Source organism: Vicugna pacos, chromosome 9 (assembly GCF_048564905.1).
Source record: "Vicugna pacos chromosome 9, VicPac4, whole genome shotgun sequence".
NCBI classification, from domain to species: domain Eukaryota; kingdom Metazoa; phylum Chordata; class Mammalia; order Artiodactyla; family Camelidae; genus Vicugna; species Vicugna pacos.
In genome coordinates this window covers 60,061,552-60,084,561 of record NC_132995.1, presented here as the reverse complement: position 1 = coordinate 60,084,561, position 23,010 = coordinate 60,061,552, and the positions used below count along the sequence as shown (strand labels likewise).

At 37.5% G+C, this 23,010-nt stretch overlaps 1 long non-coding RNA gene across 1 annotated transcript; it reads left to right on the top strand.

The window, feature by feature from the left end:
- The first annotated feature begins 235 nt into the window (after positions 1–235).
- On the top strand, positions 236–21,989 carry LOC140698249 (uncharacterized). Its single transcript, XR_012075895.1, has 3 exons — positions 236–339; positions 20,740–20,877; positions 21,330–21,989. It is a non-coding gene; the product is annotated as an uncharacterized lncRNA (long non-coding RNA).
- Positions 21,990–23,010: the final 1,021 nt, after the last annotated feature.

Here is a 23,010-nt window from a genome sequence, read left to right as displayed (position 1 = left end):
TCAGCTGATTCTGTTTATTGCTAAAGGTTTGGAGCCACCAGACTAGAATCATCTATACCAGGATCACCTGGGGTGCTTGTTTAAAATCACAGGTTAAAGGGTTCCACCCTACACCGCAAGCTCTAATGGTGAAACCCAGGAATCCACGAGTTCGACAAGTTTTCCAGGTGATCCTTATGCTCGCTAACAATTGTGAGTCATGGAACCAGTAGATAAATCAGCTGACCAGCATGCGGTGGAAGGAGACCAGTCTCAAACAGCTTTCTCTGGAAGCAACTTCAACAACGGACGGGAAGAGCACTAGCTTTAGAGTTGTACTGACTTCACTTTGAATTCCAGGTATGCCTTCCACTGCTTCTGTGATTTTCCATCAGCCACTCAAACTTTCTCAGCCTCCTCTTCCTTGTCTATAAAATGGGCATAACCATACCGTGCTTGCTCCACTTGGAGAGGATTAACTACGATGGGGTACCTACTCCATCTGATGTCTCTCACGCTTTAACAGGCATTAATCTCTTTCTTTTCTATACATCCCTCTTTCAAAGATGTTCTAGCTCATACCTGTTGTGGTGCCTGCTACTTTGCTCAGTAATATTTGCCAAATAGACACAAGGTCCAAAGCAGAACTTTTGGATTAGAGTCTTAGCGCCACAGCTTATTAGCAATGAGATCATGAGCGAGTTGTTTGACCTCTCTGTGTTTCAGTTTCAGTATCTTTAAAATGGGGATAAAAATAGCATTTACCTTCTAGGCTTAGAGTGAGGATTAACTAAGTTAATACATGTAAAGAACTTAAAAACTGTGTCTGGAACATGGTAATTCTCAATTGCTATTGAAAGAGAAAAAAATCCTTACAGATACACTTTGAAGCTTCTGAAGGGTTTAACTCTCAAAGACATAATGTGATACAGACAATAATTTTTCCACGAACACTTGTACATAATGTTGCAGGCTCTGTGAGGCCTTGGGGATACACAATCTGTTTTCATGGAGGATGTAGACTAGAGGGAGAATCAGACATTAATCACATAATCATGCAAATGAGTATGTAATGACAAAACGAGAAACGGGTGCGGTGTAGGGAAGCACAGCTTGCGTGACTCAGGCTCAGGGATCCGAGGGCAGGAAGATGGAGCCAGGTGAGCTGTGGGAGGAGAGAAGCAGGGGGAGGCCAGGTCAAGCAGAGCCATCACACGTTTTGGTGTATTTCCAGCAGCAACGGGAAGCCTGGGCAGAGTTTAAGCCACAAGGTGACATGCTCAGATACTGAAGGAGATTGAAGGAGGCCCAGATAGGTTGCAGGGAAGACCAATTAGGAGGTTTACACAAAAGTCAAGATGGTAGCTGAGACAGAAATGGAGCTATTTTGAATTCGAGAGCTGGGTAGGAGAGGAAGTGGCCGGGATTGAGGGATGTAGGAAATGGGAGGCAGGGAAGTGAGAGCAATCTAGAGTGACTGCTCAGATTCTGACTGCGCTGGGGAAGGACTGGATTGGAGCAGGGAAGACTGTGAGTGTGGCACTGTGTATATTTAGTTTGACGTCACTGAGAGATACCCAAATGGAGATATTGAGCAGTTGGATATGTTGTTCTGGGGCTCAGTCTGGGCCAGGGAAACAAAACAGGGAGTCATAGGCTTATGGATGGGAACTCCACCCAGGGAAGTGAATGAGATTATCTGGGAGAGACTGGAGCGAGGCCGTGGGCCCAGCCTGGCGGGACTCCTACAGTGGAGGACAAGGGGGAAGAAGGAAGATGAACATGCAAAAGAGCCTGATGTGGCAGCATAATCTGTAGAAATATTAATTTTTGCTTTCACTCTTAATTTTCCCCTTTCCTCCCATGTTAAGCTGATAGCCTGGTTTTATTATTCCTGGCTTCAGGGATCTTAGCAGGGCCTAAAGTAAAAGGATCCTGAAGTTAAAGCCTCTTGCAGTTTTTGATCAATGACCAGAAGGCAAGGAGAAACTATGAGGCATGAGGAGAGAGGCCTGAAGGGTCTTTTTTTTTTTTCAATTGAGTTATAGTCAGTTTACAATGTTGTGTCAATTTCCAGTGTAGAGCACAATTTTTCAGCCATATATAAACGTATATATATATTCATTGTCACATTCTTTATCACCGTGAGCTACCACAAGATCTTACATATATTTCCCTGTGTTACACAGTACAAACTTGTTTATCTATTCTATATATACCTGACAATATCTACAAATTTCAAACTCCCAGTCTGTCCCTTCCCACCCCCACCCCCGGCAACCACAAGTTTGTATTACATGTCTATGAGTCTGTTTCTGTTTTATATTTAAGTTCATTTGTCTTTTTTTTTTTTTTTTTAGATTTCAAATATGAGCAATATCATATGGTGTTTTTCTTTCTCTTTCTGGCTTACTTCACTTAGAATGATGATCTCCAGGGGCATTCATGTTGCTGCAAATGGCATTATATTGTCATTTTTATGGCCGAATAGTATTCCATTGTATAAATATACCACATCTTTACCCAGTTATCTGTTGAACATTCAGGCTGTTTCCATGTCTTGGCTATTGTAAATAGTGCTGCTATGAACGTTGGGGTGCAGGTGTCTTTTTGAAGCAGGGTTCCTTCTGGATATGTGCCCAGGAGTGGGATTACTGGCTCAGATGGTAAATCTATTCCTAGTCTTTTGAGGAATCTCCATATTGTTTTCCACAATGGCTGCACCAAACTACATTCCCACCAGCAGTGTAGGAGGGTTCCCTTTTCTCTACACACTCAGCAGCATTTATCATCTGTGGACTTTTGAATGATCGCCATTCTGACTGGTGTGAGGTGATACCTCATTGTAGTTTTGATTTGCATTTCTCTGATAATTGGTGATATTAAGCATTTTTTCATGTGCCTATTGGTCATTTGTATGTCTTCACTGGAGAATTGCTTGTTTAGGTCTTCTACCCATTTTTGGACTGGGTTGTTTGTTTTTCTCTTATTAAGTCGTATGAGCTGCTTATATATTCTGGAGATCAAGCCTTTGTCAGTTTCATCTTTTGCAAAAATTTTCTCCCGTTCCGTAGGTTGTCATTTGTTTTGCTTATGGTTTCCTTTGCTGTGCAAAAGCTTAAAAGTTTAATTAGGTCCCATTTGTTTATTGTGAAGGGTCTTGAATTGTAAAGGCCCACATGTGGCTTGAGCTCCCAACCTTAGCAAAGTTCCCAGGGCCTTTCAGAGACCTTAGATGCAGCAGAACCACTGAGCCTGCAGGCCCGGGGTCAACCTGGCAAGCGTGTTTTGGAGGCAATTAGAATTGATGGCCAATGAGCAGAAGGCCCTCCCGCATACACTGGGGGTAATGATGGCTTCCAGATATTTGCCCAGCTCTGGGATGGGAAGCTCCGAAAACAACAGAGGTTAAATTTCTCACCAGGCTGGTGGGACAGTAGGAAAGAGTTTGAACTTTGGTTTAAAAATAGAATAAAATGTGATATTTCTTGGGAGTTCCATGATGTACCTTATTGGAATCTGAGACAAAGGGAAAAATATGCCCCTGGCTTTATTGGAAGCAAAATTGCCGACAATATTTTCAAACACTAATTGTTTGATTACTTTATTTTCAATTGAGATAGTAACAGAATTGCCACGGGTTTTGTTTTTGGGTTTTTTTGCATTCTTTCTTATTGAAGTATAGTCAATTTACAATGTGTCAATTTCTGGTGTACAGCATAATGTTTCAGTCATACATATACATATATATTCATTTTCAAAAATAATTGCCATGTTTTAAAATGTCTTTTGACCAAGTGACAATCTTAAATAAGTCTTAATTAACTTCAAGTAAAATTATAATCAATTCCTTTTGGGTATAAATAAAATTATATTCAAACTTAAAAATGTGTTACTACATCTGCTTTTCAATCTTTAAATATTTTTCTAAAACTTTAATTTTCAGGAAACAAACTAATCATTACAGAATATATAAAAGCATATGTATAGAGTCATACATTTTTCTTTTGTCTCAGGCTCCAATCTGAATCAGCACAGCACTAGCTTTTGTTAAAATTTTGATACTTTGTTCAATGTGGATTTTTTGGCATTGAATTTTTAAAGTTTTGCATTAAATATTACTTCTTTTTGTATATATATTTTTATTGAAGTACAGTCAGTTTACAATGTGTCAATTTCTGGTGTACAGCATAATGCTTCAGTCATACATGAACATACGTATATTTGTTTTCATATTCTTTTTCACCATAAGTTACTACAAGATATTGAATATAGTTCCCTGTGCTATACAGTATGAACATTTTTTATTCATATTTTAACATTTTATATATATTAGTTAGTATCTGCAAATCTCAAACTTCCAATTTATCCCTTCCCACCCCTATCCTGCTCTGGTAACCATCTTTTTTTATTTTCCCCTATGTCTGTGAATCTGTTTTGTAAATAAGTTTGTTTGTCTTTTTTTTTTTTTTTTAGATTCCACATATAAGTGATATCATATAGTATTTTTCTTTCTTGCTTGCTTATTTCACTTAGAATGACAATCTCTAGGAAATATTACTTCTTATTTATGGAGTTATTCATCAGCCCCTTAAATTTTGTACCTGAGTGAGGAAGTCTGAATGTCTCGCTCACCTCACCCTACTCAGACTCCATTCCTTGTGCACTTAACTATGAACTAAGAATCATTCTTCATATATGGAGAAAAAGTAACCATGGAAGAAGAAATCCAGGAGAGCGTAGTGTCATTAAAGGGAGTATTTCCAAAAGGGAGAGAATCAGGGTATTAAGTGTTGCTGTGAAATCAAGTAAGATGGAAACATTTGTTGAATGACCTGAGGGTCATTGGCATCTTGGTGTGAAAAGCCTAGGTGGGTTGATGGGGGTGGAATTGGGCTGAAAAGGATGAGGAGTGAGTAGCAAGCAGGGAAATTGAAATCTTGACTGTGGACAGCCATCCCAGGAAGTTTGTCTCGAGGAGAATAGAGGGACAGGGCAGTAGCTGGAGAGAGAAGAGTCAAGGGGTTGTTGTGGTTTCATATGATCCAATTTGTGAGGGAAAAGTTTGATATACAAGAGAGAAACTAGGGTCAGCAGCAGTGTCGGTCCTGAGAGGACTGAAAGGAGACGGATGGGATCCTAATAAAAGATGAAAAGACTGGCATTCAGCAAGAGGTGAAAAGTCTCCATGTTGCAGCCTGAGGGGAGAACAGGGTCAGGGGAATCGTAGGTGGGTTTTCATATTTGATAACAGGAAATTGAGGAGGCTCTTTCTGAAGGCCTCGATTTTCTCTACTGACACAGAGACAAAGCCCTGAAGAGAAGCCAATGGTGATGGAACGCTGGACGCTTGTGGGGAGGGGAAGGTTTCAGAGCTGTTGTGAGGGACTGGTGGCTGGCAGGCAGCACTCATTAAAGCTCCCCTACATCTCGGTAAATAAACAAATAAACATGGTGCCTCCACTCAGGAATTCTATGACCTTATAAAAATATAAGGAAGCGTCCCTAAGGAGCACTAATAGATACTCTGTATCTCTGGGATAAACTAAGTGAAAAAAACCAAGGTATAATACATCTAGTAGAATGCCTTTTGTGTTGGAAAGAGGGAAAATAAGATACGCTGTATTGTTATATTAGCTTGTATTTACATTAAGAAACGTGGGCAGAAGAAGTAACTAATAAAAAATGATACTGGAGAAAGCAGGGGACAAGCAACAAGGTGAGTGGAGACAGGTGGGAAAGACTCTAAGTGTATCTTTTTATTTTTACTTTTTGAAGCATGTGACTATCTTACCTATTAAAAAATAAAATTAAATGTGAACGCTGAAGTTCCTACACAAATATTCATATGATGAACTCAGAACCTGTTTGCAAGTCCAAGCTGTCATGCACCCTGGTGATGTTTTAAAATAACTTCTCTGTCAGTCGAATTACTGCATTTCTATATCTTTCTGAAAATGTGTTGTTGAGGATCATTAGGGTCACAAGAAGGGAGAATTATTATTACTTTCACTCTTAAAAGCTGGTGTGTTTTCTCTCTCTCTGTGTGGAGGTCACCCAGGGTTCTGCCTCTGATGCTCTTTTCCTCACCTACTCCTTATCAGTCAGCAATCTCATTTCCCCCAGCTTAAACTGAAAACCTCTCTTCCAAGTTCGAGACCTGAAGTCACAGATCAGCATGGTCTATCACTTAGGGGCCCAACAGGAAGCAGATGGCTCCTGCAAACTGGGATCATTTGAGTTAATTTACCAAGAGACAATTAACAAAGGTTTGGGGATAAGGGAACCACACAGGGTGGTGAACCACTTTTACCAGCCCTGAGTCCCAAGGGGTGAGGAGAGGGAGAAGTTACTAGAACCTAGAAGAAGAGAGAGTTGTGGAGAGCAGACTGCCTTGAGAGAACAGTGATCGTCTAACAAGGGACACAGTCAGCCGACAGTGGCCTCATTGGGGGAAAAAAAAAGAGAAATAAATACCCAAACCTCATTCTCTTCCTTCCTTCCCACCTACTGTTTGGCTCCCTACTGGCCAACTCAAACAGAAGGCAGAGGACACAGCAGGCTATGGATGGAGTTTCTCACATGGGTACCCCTGGAGCCCATGGCAGAATGGGGGAGGATGAAAAGCAGACCTGGAGGGGCAAACCAAATATATGTGACCACCATGGCTCCATTAATGTCCTGCTGGCACCTCAAAGTGAACATTTCCCAAAGCAACCACACGGTCTTCCCTTTGTTAACCTGATCTCTCTCCTGGGTTCCTTAGTTGCCTTGGTTAATGATGCTTCTATCCTTCAGCGTCATCCCCCAACTCCACCTCCCCGCCCCGTGTGTACACACATGTGCACACATGCAATGAGTCTCTCTCCTCCACTGGATTATTGTGAACTCCTGGAGGCAGGGCCCTTGAGCCTGGACTCAGCAAATGTCTCATGAATTATAACATCTAACACTTATTGGGCATTTGTTACATCAAGCACAGCACTGATCATTTGGATTGCCTCCTTTAATCTCTCAACACCTCCATCAGTAGGTCCCATGATTATCCCCATTTCACAGGTTAATAGACTGGGGCTGAGAGAGGTTAAGGAACTAACTGAAGGTCACATTTTCACAAGGAGGACATCTGACATGGGAGCCCACCCTTAAGCACTGTGACCTTCTCTCTGCTTTCTCTGTTCAAGGTTGAATGAACCAGTCACAGTGACAGCACAGTGCTTTGCTTGTGGACCAAGATCGATGTTAATCAAACTGTACTTCAGAGACAGAAAGGACTGGAGCTAGGGCTTGAGCGTGCAGAATTCTGATAGCAGAAGGGAAAACGAGGGTACCACTGGGTTAGGAGGCCAAGGAAGGGCTGGAAGAGACTGTAGTTTGTAGGCTTCTGTAGAGAAGAACTTGACCACGTCAGAGAAATCGGAGAATAAATATTCCAAATGAATAAGACTGAGGAAGACAGAGGGAACCTAGATTTCAGAGGGCCTTGAAGCAATGGAGCTGCTGAGGCTCCCTAGAGAGGAAAATGAAAGTGGTGTGTTGGTAAGATCACCACTTACGAAGTATGTTGGATGGGTTGAAATTGAAGGATTGTGTGCTGCTAGAGAGCAGCTGGAAAGCTGTTCTAAGGGTCCGTGAAGGAACCAGTGACGGTCTGGACTAGAGTGAGGTGATGGAGGTGAGGAAGGAACATTGGATATAAGAAATATTTCAAAGCAAAAACGATCCAAAAGCACTTGTCGATGGATTGCTATGCAGGTGAAAGAGGCTTGAACTTCAGTTAAAATGACTTCAGTTTTGAGCCTTTTCAGTGATCTTGCCCTTGACCAAGAAGTTGGAGTTGGGTGGCAGAGAAAAGAGAGAATAGTTCAACTTTAGACATGTTGGGTTTGACTCGAGGGCCTCATTGACCATTAGTCACTCCCAGTTTTGCTAACCTAGAGGTCCAGGCTCATAGAACTAAAAGGGGCACACGTTGTGGGTTGTATATCTGTTTTTTTATTCCTATTGTCATGGCTTTCTGGATTTCTACCTTAAAAGAAACTTTTGTTTCTCAACTTTTCCCCTTTTTGGTTTTGCTCTCTATTCATTTTCAGTACACATTTAGCCTCTGAGCACATCTAGTCCTGCTGTGATCTATGTGCTGGGGCGGGAAGCAGGGTATTGCTTTGGGTATCATAACACACCAGGGTACTGAAGCCCTGTGATTCAGGACTAACGCACTGTGGCTCTAATTGATAATATTTTCTGCTTCACAGTAGCTGAGCTGAATTGCACAGACTTAGAGGGGTAAATGAAATAAGGGTTTTATGGAACAACAGGCAAACCATTTAAATCTATAACTACTATGATTATGTTTCCTGCTTCCTTGTCTACAAGAGAATGTAAGTGGCGTCTATGACCCACATACCGTCATTTCCTTTTATGTTTGCAAATAACACTGCAAATGATATAATATCCTTGCTGTAGCTCATAGGAGACTTAAAAGCCTGAGATGACAAAACAGGAAAGCTAAATCATTTATAAGGATGTAAACAAGCCAATTTTCACCACCACTGCTATCCCCCAAATGCTGGAGCACAAGTTCATAGAAATAACATATAACTGATTTTTGTGGTCACAGAGACAAAGATTGAAAGATTAAACACTTTTTTTTACTAGAAAGAATAAATACTTCTCTGAATTGCCTATAAAGTTTTGCCACCTCTAAAATATATGGGCAATCCCAAAGTTTAACCTTAAATCAGATTAAGTGTACGTACTCCTAGAGTTTGACTATGAAAACATTCCATAGTATTTGTAGTTTATTTTATAACTTCAGCTAAGAGCAAAAACTAAATGTGCAGGCAGATATCTGCAGATTTTTAACATTGTGGGGAATAGAATAGCAGCATAAGTGTACTTAAAAGATCTTTACTTATACATATTTTTTTAAAACTTTTTTTACTTGAAAGGACTTAAAAGATGGCAGGAAAGGTTTACACTAATGGGTCATGAAAAGAGGTGAAAAGGAAGAAACTACAGGTCTGTCTGACCAATTCATACTGCAAAATAGCCTTTATTCTTCTAGTGTAATGAATACTAGTACCCTTTTTGACTTTCAGCAGTGTCTGGATTTGGGCAAAATAGTCTCCTTGTACCTAGACGTCATGGTGCAATATGCATTTAAGGGAAAATCCAGAACTCTTTTATCAACTTTAATCCATTCAAAAATTATTTTTTATATATTATTTACTTCCAATAGGCCAGGAATGATACTTGAGATACAAAGATGAAGATATTGTCCCTGATAAACAGCAAGGTCCTTCTGTATAGCACAGGGAACTATATTCAATATCTTGTAGTAACCTATAAAGAAAGGATATGAAAATGAATATATGTATGTTCATGTATGACTGAAAAATTATGCTGTACACTAGAAATTGACACAGCATTGTAAACTGACTATACTTCAAATTAAAAAAAGGTAAAAAATAGACTATTTAAAAAAAAGACACTGTCCCTGCCCTGAAGCACTTGCATAATTCAATGAGAAAAGTGCCTGTATAATGACAGTAAAAGTTCGATAAACACATGTTAGCGCTTTCCTGAGTAAACAATACTGCTGTCAACTGAACGTGTTATTATTGGGTGTGCCAGAACAGTGTAATGGTAATAGTGGGCACCTTGTTTTCTTGTTTATAAAGTAAAGGGCTCTGGTATTTCACTCTTAAAGAGTTATTTCTCTCCAATGGTGGTTTTGAGATTTGGTATATTTCTATTTGTTTAGGGGGGGAAAAAACCCAAAAAACCTGAGTGAGTTTGTTGCCAGGTTGCTTGAATTCAAATTCTGACTCAGTCGCATCATAGCCAAATGGTCTTGGGCTCCTTGTTTCTCTTTATTCCTTAGTGTCTTTTTCTATAAAAATGAATAAATCAGTTGTACTTCAGTTTAAAAACATGTAGGTAATGAGTGCCTACTTCATAGTGTTGTCAGGACTGAAAGGGTTAATGCATGTAAGGACTGAGGGTATGCTGGCTCACATGGTAAACACTGCTGATGCTTTAGCTATTTAAACACTCACACACATTCATATTCCTTACTTGTGGTGGGGAGGAAAAGGTTAATAATCACTGCTTTAAAGGTTAAAAAAAAATCTTGGCTCCCATGGTGTGAACCTAGACAGGGTACTTTGTTTAGGCTAGACCAGAGGATAAAAACACCCTTAAAGCACAAAGGAGGTGTTATTCATTACTTAACATTTTGCAAAGATGTATGAAAATGAAATGAGAGTGCTATTGTAAAAGACAGGTAAATTCTATTCAGTAAATGCTGGCTTGAAATTTTTACTTAACAGATCACAAAGAAGCTGAATTTTTCCTTAACTGAAAAAGGATACTGAGGAAAAAGGTTACCTACTTGGGCAAGTGTTTTTGTTTTTGTTTTTGTTTTTTTAATATATTTTTATTGAAGTGTAGTCAGTTTACAAGGTTGCATCAATTTCTGGTGTACAGCACAACACTTCAGTCATATAGGAACATACATTTATTTGTTTTCATATTCTTTTCCACCATAAGTTACTAAAAGATATCAAATATAGTTCCCTGAGCTATACAGTATAAACTTGTTTATTTTATATATATTAGTTAGTATCTGCAAGTCTCAAACTCCCAATTTATCCCTTCCCACCCCCTTCACCCCCAGTAACTGTAAGTTTGCTTTCTATGTCTGTGAGTCTCTTTCTGTTTTATATGTAAGTTCATTTGTCTTTTTTTTTTTTTTTTTTTAGATTCCACATATGAGCGATCTCATATGGTATTTTTCTTTCTCTTTCTGGCTTACTTCACCTAGAATGATATTCTCCAGGTCCATTCATGTTGCTGCAAATGCCAATATTTTACTTGTTTTTACAGCTGAGTAGTATTCCATTGTATAAATATACCACAACTTCTTTATCCAGTCATCTGTCAATGGACATTTAGGTTGTTTCCATGTCTTGGCTATCGTAAACATGTATCTTTTTGAATTAAGTTTCCCTCTAGATAGATGCCCAGGAGTGGGATTGCTGGATCACAGGTAAGTCCATTCTTAGTCTTTTGAGGAATCTCCATACTGTTTTCCATAATGGCTGTACCAAACTACATTCCCACCAGCAGTGTAAGAGGGTTCCCTTTTCTCCACAGCCTCTCCAGCATTTATTGTTTGTGGACTTTTGAATGAAGGCAATTTTGATTGGTGTGAGGTGATACCTCATTGTAGTTTTGATTTGCATTTCTCTGATCATTAGTGATATTGAGCATTTTTTCATGTGCCTATTGTCATTTGTATGTCTTCCTTAGAGAATTGCTTGTTTAGGTCTTCTACCCATTTTTGGACTGGGTTGTTTTTTGTTGTTAAGTTGTATGAGCTGTTTATATATTCTGGAAATTAAGCCCATGTCAGTTTCATCTTTTGCAAATATTTTCTCCCATTCTGTAGGTTGTCGTTTTGTTTTGCTTATGGTTTCCTTTGCTATGCAAAAGCTTGTAAGTTTAATTAGGTCCCATTTGTTTATTTTTGCTTTTATTTCTATTGCTTGGGTAGACTGGGACAAGTTTTTAATGCTGACAGTCTGTTTTTTTTTTTTTTAAAGATTCATTTTAGAATGCTTACATATGCTCATTTACTTCAAGCTATTTTGAATATTTTCTCCACGAGTCTCAGGGCGGTAGCCCCCCTAGTTGTCCAGGAATCGTCTCTGTATAAAATTGGCTTTTAGATTATACCTTCATTTCTTAAAACAATTTTTCACCCACCAAAAGGAAACAGAATATCTTGAAAGATAGGCTGATTCCAGGCCTGTGGCAGGAAATTAAGAGGAGTCTGGGACATCTGGCTGTGCTGGAAAGCAAGAAAGCTATCAAGAACTAATGCATCAGGTCAGAAAGACACAAGAACCAGCAAGAGTAAGATATTGGTAAAGGAATGAAAAGAAAGGAAGAGAGAGAGAAGAGATGGTCTGTATAGAACAGGAACTATACTCAGTATTTTGTGGTAACCTATAATAAAAAAGAATATGAAAACAATTATGTGGAAAAAAAAAGAGAGATGGAGCAAATATGGCAAAATCTTGATAATTGTTTAACCTGGGTATGTGGGGTTTATCTTACTATTTTTTGTATTTTGAATATTTTCATTATAAAAGAAACATTTACATAATTCAGGCCTTCTTAATGCAAAGCAATGCATGTGCATTCTCAATAAAATGAAACAGCCCAGATGGCTAAAATAAAGAGCATTGATAATTCTGTCACTCAGATCATTACTGAACTGCTAATAATTTGTTGTAATGCTTTCTTGACATTCTTCATTACATATGCAAATTAAAAAAAAACTAATTTCTCCTTCGGTTTCTCGTATCTTCTACGGCCTAAGAGCACCACTTTGATTATACTATTATCCTGTTTTCTAATCCACTGAGGCTTTTCCACACTTACTGAGTATCATCTGGGCTCCTTGACATTCAAGGTTTTCCAGCATTTTTTCCAGAATTCTTCCTACCACCTTGTCTCTACAGACCCTCATGCTCCAACCAATCTGATCTCCTACATTTGACTTCAGATTGGTTTCTGTATAAATGTCATAATTTGTCATCTGAACAAGCACTCAAGACTTTTAAAAGAATATATTTTGGGATTTCAAAGTTTAAGACACTTGATACAACTAGCAACTTGTCCCAGCACAGAGCCTAATTTTTCTGAAAAGGCCAAGCTGTTACATAAGCATTTTGCTGAGATCCATGAAAAGAGATCAAGAAAATGCATCTCAGCCTGTAAGGGATGGCTTGAAAATTGTTTTAAAAAGGTGAGAGAACCTGCCTCCACTAGTCGCAGTGCTCCTGCAAGGTTTGTTTCTGCTTTGGTGGTGGTAGAAGAAGCAAGAGCATGCCTGTTTTGCTGAGTACAGGGAATGTGAAGCTCCCCAAAGGCCTTAGGCATCACACTCTTCCAGAATTGGGAATTTTGGTCCCATGAATATGCTTGTCCCTTGTTCATCTATGCTCCATGCACTGCACCTTACCTCTACAACTATGAGAAATTATAATTTTGGTCATAAAAATATGACTACTGTTTCTAAACTTCAACAGTTTTTAAAAAAAATTTTAATTATTTTTGAAGTACAGTTGATTTACAATATTGTGTTAGTTTCAGGGGTGCAATAAAGTGATTCAGTCATATATATATTTTTTCAGTTTCTTTTCCATTATAGGTTATTACAAGGTATTGAGTATAGTTCCCTGTGCTACAAAGTCAGTCCTTGTTGTTTTATCTATTTTATATATAGTAGTGTATATCTGTTAATCCCATACTTTGAATTAATATCTCCCCTCCCTTTGGTAACCATAAATTTGTTTTCTATGTTTGTAAGTCTGTTTCTGTTTTGTAAGTATGTTCATCTGTATTTTTTAGATTCCACATATAAGTGATATCATATAATATTTGTCTTTCTCTGTCTGACTTACTTCACTAAGTTTGATAATCTCTAGGTTCATCCATGTTGCTGCAAATGGCAATATTTCATTCTTTTTATGGCTGAGTAATATTCGATTGTGTATGTGTGTGTGTATATATATATGTATATATATATATACACACACACATCTTTATCCATTCATTTGTTGTTGGACACTTAGTTTGCTTCCATTACTTGGCTATTGGAAATAGTGCTACGATGAACAATGGGGTGCGTGTATCTTTTCGAATTAGAGTTTTTGCTTTTTCTAGATATATGCCCAGGAGTGGGATTGTTGGATCATACGGTAACTGTTTAGTTTCTAAAGGAAACTCCATACTGTTTTCCATAGTGGCTGCACCAATTTACATTCTCAACAGTGTCCAAGGGTTCCCTTCTCTCCATACCCCTTCTAGCCTTTATTATTCGTAGACTTTTTGATGATAGCCATTCTGACCAGTGTGAGATGATACCTCATTGTAGTTTTGATTTACAGTTCTCTAATAATTAGCAATGTTGAGCATCTTTTCATGTGCCTGCTGGTCATCTATATGTTTTCTTTGGAGAACTGTCTATTTAGGTCTTCTGCCTATTTTTCAATTGAGTTTTTTTTTAAGCTATATGAACTGTTTGTATATTTTGGAAAGCAAGTTGCATCTTGTCAGTTGCATCATTTGCAAATATTTTCTCCCAATATCTTTTTTGTTTATGCTGTGCAAAAGCTTATATGAATTTCAATGGTTTTCTATGTCAGTTATGTGTAGTTTTTAAAATAACTGAAAGGTTCTTAATCATGAGAGGTGAATACTGTCTTATTTATTTTTACCCAATCTCTAAAAAGCCACTTTTTATAATTTTGAATTATTTTGAGCTCAGTTATAGATGAACAGGACTAGGATCCAAATGAATCTACTAACTGTTTCTTCCATTTTCTACTGCACATGTGTCCTAATACTTTTAATCAAAATATATGACATTTCTCAAAGATTACTTTGAAAAACTGAATTATTTGTCCCTTCATATGAGCCATAAGATGGAGAAAAAGAGGGGTGGGTTGTTAAGCTTCCATGTTCCCAATGTCTAAGAAAGCCCACCATGGTAAAATTCCCTTGTAGAGTCTTAGGTAGTAGAGGGATTGGAAAACTGCTGTTTTTATATATTTAATTTTTCAGTTACTTAAGGATTAATCCAAAACATATTTCCATTTATGTTGTTGAAAATGGCACAAGTCCATCTCCCTGCATTAGTAGGCAGTAGGTGATTTTAACTCCTCCAGATCTAAAAGTCTGTGAGCCTATGAATTGTTCTCTCAGATAACTGTGGCTTTCTGTTGTCTCGTGGTGGCTCCTCAGAGCAACTGTTCTCAGAGTTGTGCATCTTGCTGTAGGAATTAAGGGACTGGGTTAAATCTCTCAGAATTGGGATATCCCAAGCAATTGGTTGGATTTTTAGGCTACTCAGAGCCTACTGTCTTATGCTTTACTCTTTTTTAGACAATTGTGGCAAGCATGTAGGACAAGATGACTTGGCCAGTAGGTTCTGAGTTTTTATTTATTTCTTAGATTTTGCTCTAAAAAAAAAATATATATATATATATATATACACACACATACATATATAAAATATATATACACACACATAATTACATATGTGTGTGTATGTGTGTATATATATTTTATATATATATAATTTATCTAGTTTCTCTCCTACTTAGTGAATTTTACATGATCATTGTTACTGCAGTTAAGACTATAAGACTGTTCTGGTTGTAACAGAAAGATCCATCCAAATGGGCTTAAGCAAAAAGTATAATTTTTTAAAAATTTTATGTTTTCTAGTTTTATTGAGATAATTGACATATGACATTGTATTGGTTTAAGGTATACAACATAATGATTTGATATATGCATTTATTATGAAATGATTACCACAATAAGTTTAATTAACATCCATCACCTCGTATAATTACAAAATTTTTTCTTGTGATACGAATTTTTAAGATCCACTCTCTTAGCAACATTCAAATATGTAATATAATATTGTTAAGTATATCTCCAGAACTTACGTATCTTATAACTGGAAGTTTGTACCTTTGGCCACCTTCATCCATTTCCCCAACCTCCTACCCCTACCGCTGGTAACTGCCCATCTGGTAACTACCCATCTGCTCTCTGTTTCCATGAGTTCAAGTTTTGGGGTTTTTTTGTTTGTTTGGGTTTTGTTTTGTTTTAAGAATCCACCACATAAACAAGATCATACAGTATTTGTCTTTGTCTGGCTTTTTTCAGTAAAATCAGCCAATTTCAGACTAATACATTAAAAAGTAAATTCCTGAGACTTTCCTAAGTTTTACTGCCTGTTTACATTAGCCATTGCTCTATTAATATTCTGTGAAACTTTGCTTAAATTCACTTTAAAACAACTGCCTTTGGGTACAGATTACCTTGCTAGATCAAGATAAGCATGGGCCAGAACACTCTCTGCAAGTCACCCCAAATCTAGAAATCAGCTGAACCCCAAATCTCTTCAAAAACCAACACTGATGAAATTTCTGCCAACAGGTCTTGTCTTAGTAACTTCCCCTCTTTTTTTTTTTTCCAATTTCAACTTTTAATTAGAATATAATTAAACAGAAAGTAAAGCTATTTTTTAATTTAAAATCATTAGAAGCACAAAATGGGCACATAGACACAATTGTTAAATGTCCTGGTGACTCCTAACATGTCTGTCTTTAACTTCAGATAGCTAACATGCTGCTTTGGTGTAACTGGGGTTTTTTCACCAATGTTGATTTACCCTTCACCTCATCTAAAGACAGTAAACAATAGGTAAAAGTTTAGTTTCTTACCAGCATAGACTACCTCCAAGAACAAGAAAAGACCCTGACCCAAGTACCTCTTGCCTCAAGTAGTCTGGTCTTAAAAGGTTAATCTGAGCTGAAAATACTGACCTGGTGCTTGGATGAGATTCAGGACTAGTCGAGTCAATGTGAGGGTTTCATTGACGCAGCAGGCTCTGTGTAAGACACTGGGCGAGGCCATGGCGGGGCGTGCAGATGAGCAAATCTTGATTATTTTTCTTTCTCCTCATCTACCTCCTCCTCCTCTTCCTCTCTGCCTACTCCTCTTTTTCACTCCACTTCCTCCTCTTCTTTGAACACAGTGCTTTTATTTATTTGTCTATTTATTTATATAGAAGTATAGTTGATTTACAATGTTATTAGTTTCTGATGTACAGCATAGTGGTTTAGTTATACGTATGTGTACTTTTTCATATTCTTTTTCATACATCATAGTGATTCAGTTTTACATATATATGCTTTTTCATATTCTTTTTCAATCTAGTTTATTACAAGATGCTGAATGTAGTTTCCTGTGCTATACCATAGGACTTTGTTGTTTATCTATTTTATATATAGTAGTTTGTATCTGCAAATCCCAAGCTCCTGATTTATCTCATCCACTCCTTTCCCCTTTGGTAACCAAAAGTTTGTTTTCTATGTCTGTGAGTTTGTTTCAGTTTTGTAAATAAGTTCTTTAGTGCTTTTATTTGTATCTTTTCTTTTTCAAGTAATACATATACTTTGTAAAAATAATAATTTACAGTGCAAATGGCTTAAGTGAAAAGCATTTCCCCTCACACTGTCCAGAGACAACCACAGCCGTTACTGTCCTCTGTGTGAGGACACAGGCCTGTACAGGTGTATGCAAATATCCACCATCTCCTCCTCCCCTCTTTTTAATCCAAATAGGAGCAAACACATCAGTATCTTTAAAAATGTATCCTGGGGATCTTTCCACATCAGCATATGAAGCTCTCCCTCATACTGCACAATATTCTATTGAATGTATATATCACAGTTCATTTAACCAGCCTCTCTCTAGTCTAGACATTTTCTACTGCACACAATGCTGCAATGCATTTGCTAGTACATGAGTCTTTGAAAATTCCTGGTAATAGAACTGCATTGAAAATTTTAAAATTCTGATGATGGCATATTACTCACTAAAAAAGTATTCTAATTTATAGTCCCATCTCAACAACATAATATGTTATCAAACTTTTTGATCCTTGCCCGTCTGTTAGGACCAAAATGGGATTTTACTGTTGTTTGAAAATTGACACTTCTTCATATGTTTAAAGTCCGTTTATTTTTTTTCCCTGTAATCTAACTTAGCCTGTCTTTCCACACTGTAGTATTTATTTTGTTTTACCTTGCTTGCTTATTAATTTATGAGGACTTTCTGTATAAGAAGGAAATCTCCCTTTGTCAACAAATACTATAAATATTTGTTCTAAGAATGTAATTTGTTTTTAAACTTTGTTTATGGTCATTGTTTTATCATGCACACATTTAAAATTTTTGTAGTCAAATTTAATCATTGTTTCTTTAAGATTATCCAGTATTTTGTTTCTTGGTAAAAAAAGCCTTCCTTTCGCCATGTTACAAATCAATGTTACCATTTTTTATTCTACTACTCTCTAGATTTTTTATATGAAATAGTTGATCATCTGAAATTTATTTTTAAGTAAGGAATATGGTAGCCATTTGTTCTGTAACCTTTTATTAAATAACCCATCATTTCCTCCTTGATAGAAACTATTCATTTAAGAAACTTATATATTGACATATAATTTATGGCAAAGTATATAATCTTAAGTGTACAGCTAGATTAATTTCTACATGCATTTATACCATTTAAAGCACTACCCAGATCAAGATACAGAACATTGCCCAGACCCTAGAAAGTCCTTTGTGGTCCCTTCAGTCAATATTCCCTCAAAAGTAATGATTATTCTGAACTTAATCACCATAGATTAGTTTTGCCCATTTTAAAAATTCTTATCAATGGAATCATATAGTATTTACTTTTATGTATGGCTTCTTTTGCTTAAAATTTTGCCTGTGACATTCATCCATTTTGTTGTGTTCAGACTGGGCTTTTTTCTCCCATTGCTGTGTAGTATTCTAAGAATGTACCAAGATTTATGTAGCCATTCAAATCTTAATGGACATTTGGGTTGTTTCCAGTTTCAGGCTATTATGAATAATTTTTGTATAGATCTCTTAGAGAACATAGGCAGTCATTTCAGCTGGATATACACCCAGGAGTAGAACTGATGAATCCTGGGGTGTACGTTTGCTAACTTGAGTAGAAACTGCCGGTTTACCAAAGTGGTTGAACCAATTTACACTCTGATTAGCAGTGTATGAGAGCTCTCATGTGTCTGCATTTCTTGCTAACATTGAATAGGGTCGGTCCTTTCCATTTTAGCTATTCTAGTGCCATGTGTAACAGAGACTACTGTTTCTTAATTTGAGTATTTGACATTTTGTTCTACTGTGAAAATGTCTTAGAATGACCACCATGGTATAGGAAAGGAGACTCGATGTGGAGTAGAAAATTCATTTTGACTCACACTTAATATTGAGAAACCTGTGGGTGACTACATTAGCCTTTCTGACCCACTGGTGAATAGGAAGATGATGACAGCTACCTCAGAGGATGATTACAAAGATTGAATTACTTAAAAATTATTATGAAGATTAAATTACCTAGCATACTTAATATAGCTAAAAGAACTTTGAAGGGAAAGCACTGTAACAAATAAGTATTTATCTGGTCTCTACTATGAGCTAGATGTTATTCTAGACACCAAGGATAAGTGGTGAACAAAACAAAAATCTTTGCCCTCATGGAACTTATACTCTAGGGTAGAGGCCAACAAAAATAATAGACATAATGAGTAAATTATGTGGTATATCACAAAGTTATAAATGCTGTGGACAAAGGACAAAAATCTCTTTTCAGGAGGCCCCCAATCCTACTGAATTAAGGCCTTACCCTTATGACCTCATTTAACCTTAACTAGCTCCCTGAGGTTCCCGTCTCCAAATACAGTCACATTGGGGGTTAGTACTTCAACACTCAGTCTACAGCTGTTTACAAGGTGAAAATTTTAATCTCTTAACATTCTCGAATACACTAAGGCTGAAAACGTAATCTTGAAAATTAACCATGTATTGTCTGGATTAATGGTTCTGAAGATTTACTGTTGATATAACCAGTTGCTCTCTTTGTCCTATTTGTGCCCTTCAAGCTGTGAATGGATAATTATTTGATATTTATTTTTGATGGAGGTACTGGGGTTTGAACCCAGGACTCCATGCATGCTAAGCACGCACTCTACCGCTGAGCTATACCCTCCTCTGATTGTGTAATTGCCATACAGCATTATATTAGTTTCAAACGAATCACATCGTGATTTGATATATATGTATGTAAGTACTGCAAAATGATCACCACAATAAGTCTAATTAATATTCATCGCTATACAGAATTTTTCTTCTTGTGACAAGAACTTTTGAGATCTACTCTCAGCAGACAGTTGTTAGATATTGAAATGTGCAAAGATTAACCTTAGGTTCTAAGCAGAAGCACTTCCTCAGAACCCATACTATCGAGAATGTTGCCCTGCTTCTGGACTAAAATTCAGCTCCAAATCCAAGAAGGTTACTCTCCATTTCTGAATAAAGGAAAATGTAGACTTTATTTGGATAATTTGGTTAAAGATAATAAAGGCCACAGTACCCAGGCCTTGAATGGGGTGTGTTTATTTTAAGTTCATGTGGTGTGTTTCCAATCATTTTTACTGTGAAATTTGGGAGTGTGCATTTGGAAATGTTTCACCTAAGCTTAGCCAAGAAAATGAGAATTTTCCTTCTGTTGAAGAAAGGGAGCTTCACATCATACTTTGTATTGGAGTCCACTAAAGGCATTGCTTATTTGCTTTCAGTTTGCAATGAGAAAATAAGACTCAAGGGCCTGAAGTTTTCAAACTAGTCAAAGAACCTAAAAGATGTTATATTGTGGTAGAACTCTTTAAAACAGTTTGTGAGTTCTTTTATAAGTTAAGAAACGAATTCCCCTTCTTATAACAACACATCCTGTAGATATAACAAAACAGTATCTGCTATTTCACAAACTCTAAGGTCATCATATTCTCTGAGTGGAAGCTTCCTAAAAGATTAAACAAAAACCTTGAAATTAACATTCTGTTTCTCTGGATGCTCTTATTAATAAACATAATAAAAGAACCTGTATAAATTCAAACTTAATTAAGAGTTTTCCCCACTTTTTATTTTCTAACTTCCTCCTTATCTTACTGGGAAGAGACATTTCAACAAAGCAATTACAGTCCACAAAGCTTCTTATTAAATACAATGGTAACATATTTCTTTAACTGTGATCAGTCTAGGAAATTAAAACTATAATTTCTGATTTCCACAGTGCATTCAGGACTTTCATCTCCATTGTTTCTACCCTGCTCTGCGCCACCGTCATCTCTCGCTGGGCTCCTGTACCAGTGGCTTCCCTGCTTCTACTGTAACCTTTTCTATGGAGCAATCAGAACAATCAGAGTAAAATGTAAGTCAGATTCTGCTACTCTTTTCCTTAAAACTCACTGCACTGAATAAAATTCAAATTCCTTTCCTTGTCCTGAAAGGCTGTATGTGATCTCCAGCCTTCCTCTCTGAATTCTTTCCCTACCTCTCTCTCCTGCAAAACCACACTTTAGGCGCATTAACATTCTTCTGTCCCTCAAGTTCAGACACAGGTCTATCCAGGGTCTCGTGTTGGCCTGGAACTCCTGGTTCTTGGGTCTTCACTTGGTTCCCTCTTCCTTGTCATTCAGGTCTTGGCAAAACTGTCACCTTCTCAGCCACACCTTCCTTATGACCTCTATCAATTGTAGCTTGTGTCTTCTAATCACCCATTACTTCATTCTGTTTCATCTTCTATTTTAATGATAGTATGATTACTACTGGAAACAATCTTGATCATTTCCTTCTTTTGGGTTTCCTGTGGATGGGGTTCAGGACATGATACCCAAGAATATGGCAACCTGGCATACTGAATATTTGAAGCTGAGAGAGTTTGAAGAAACCACAGAAGCAGACCTCCCCCACCCTTCATCCCTGAAGCAGTTCATCTGACCCTCAGGTGAGAGGTGCCCTCCCTATGCCTGGAGGAAAGGAACAGCTTCATACCAAGATGGCTAGATATGGGGAAGAATCTCAGCAAATAGGCCTTGCTAAGTACCCCCCATTTACTACACTTAGCTAATCCTCTTTGCCTTATCATATTTCTCCATGGCTTTCAACTCCTCATCAATAGTGTAAAAACACTCAGATTTATCATTTCTTCTGATCTTCATTTCCTTATAAAGATGCCCATGTCACATACAAGTTACATGAAATCAATTTGTATACTCTTCTCCCGTTAATCTGTCTTTGCCAGTTTAGTTTTCAGATCCAGCCAGGGACCCTAAGAGGTTGAGAAAAAAACTTTTCCTCCCCTACACTGCCTTCTTCCCCATGACAGGGACCTGGTAAGTTCTTTCATTGCAACTTTCAACCAGCAACTAAAACAGTGCCTGCTCAAAACAGGTACTATCTATTTTTTGAATGAATGTGTTCTCACTATAAAGACAAAGTGCCCAGCCCAATGGGGGATACACAAATGAATCAGGAAGGGACCCTGCCCTCAAGGATCTTGAGGTCTGCTGGTAAAGAAAACACATAAAGACAACATGCTGCTGGTTCTGGAGAAGGATAAAATGACATCCAGATGACATCTGCCTGTAGGTAATCAAGGCTGGCCTTGAGTAGGAGGTTGCATTTAAGCTGAAAGATGGAAGATGGGTATTGTGGTATTTTCTACTTCATTCAATGCTCTCTTTTTATCCTGCTATGTCTGACAAACTTGACCTCTGACTGCTTAACTAACTCCCCTCTTTCAAAGCATGCTGGTGCTGTACTTGGTTCTGAATGTTCCTACTGCTGTATGATTGGGGCTGGATGCATTTGGTCATTTGCAGGTAAGTGCACCTATGGGCAAAAATACATGCTTATATATGAAACATAGTAATACAGATTTTAACAATAAATTAGTTTAACTGAAATAAAATTTTCCATGTTACTGCCTTTGCAATTGAGCATATTTTAGCATTAGCATACAAATTAGCCCATAGGCCTAGGCAAATAAAAATGCTAATAAAATGTAAAGGTACAATAGAATATTAATACTGAATTCAGTTAGGCTATTAACATTAGGCTGCATTACACGTATCATTTCCACAATACAGGTATGAACGTTTTCTAAGCCAGTGAAAGATTTTGCGGATCAGGAATTTTAAAATTCAGGATGATCTTATTATAATCTCTGGGAATAAAAACGGGATAAATGTTCCTGTATTCTGTTTAGAAGGTGAATATTTGTTTTCTCTGTCCATTTCTCCTCCACCCTCTGCCACCTTACTATGTGAAGATGACTTATCTTAAATAATGATGGTTTGATCAACTGTTACTAGAGATTCAGGTTTCCGTGAAAGAAACAGTGAGAATATAAAAATAAATGAAATAAAAATTTCCCCCATATTTGCCTGGCTTTCGTACAGAGCCATACACAACCCCAGGGGCACTGTTCAGAGACGCTCACATGAGTGATGCTCCTGGAGTTGCTGGCGCCCACACTGCCATGCGAGGCATCCCTGATGGT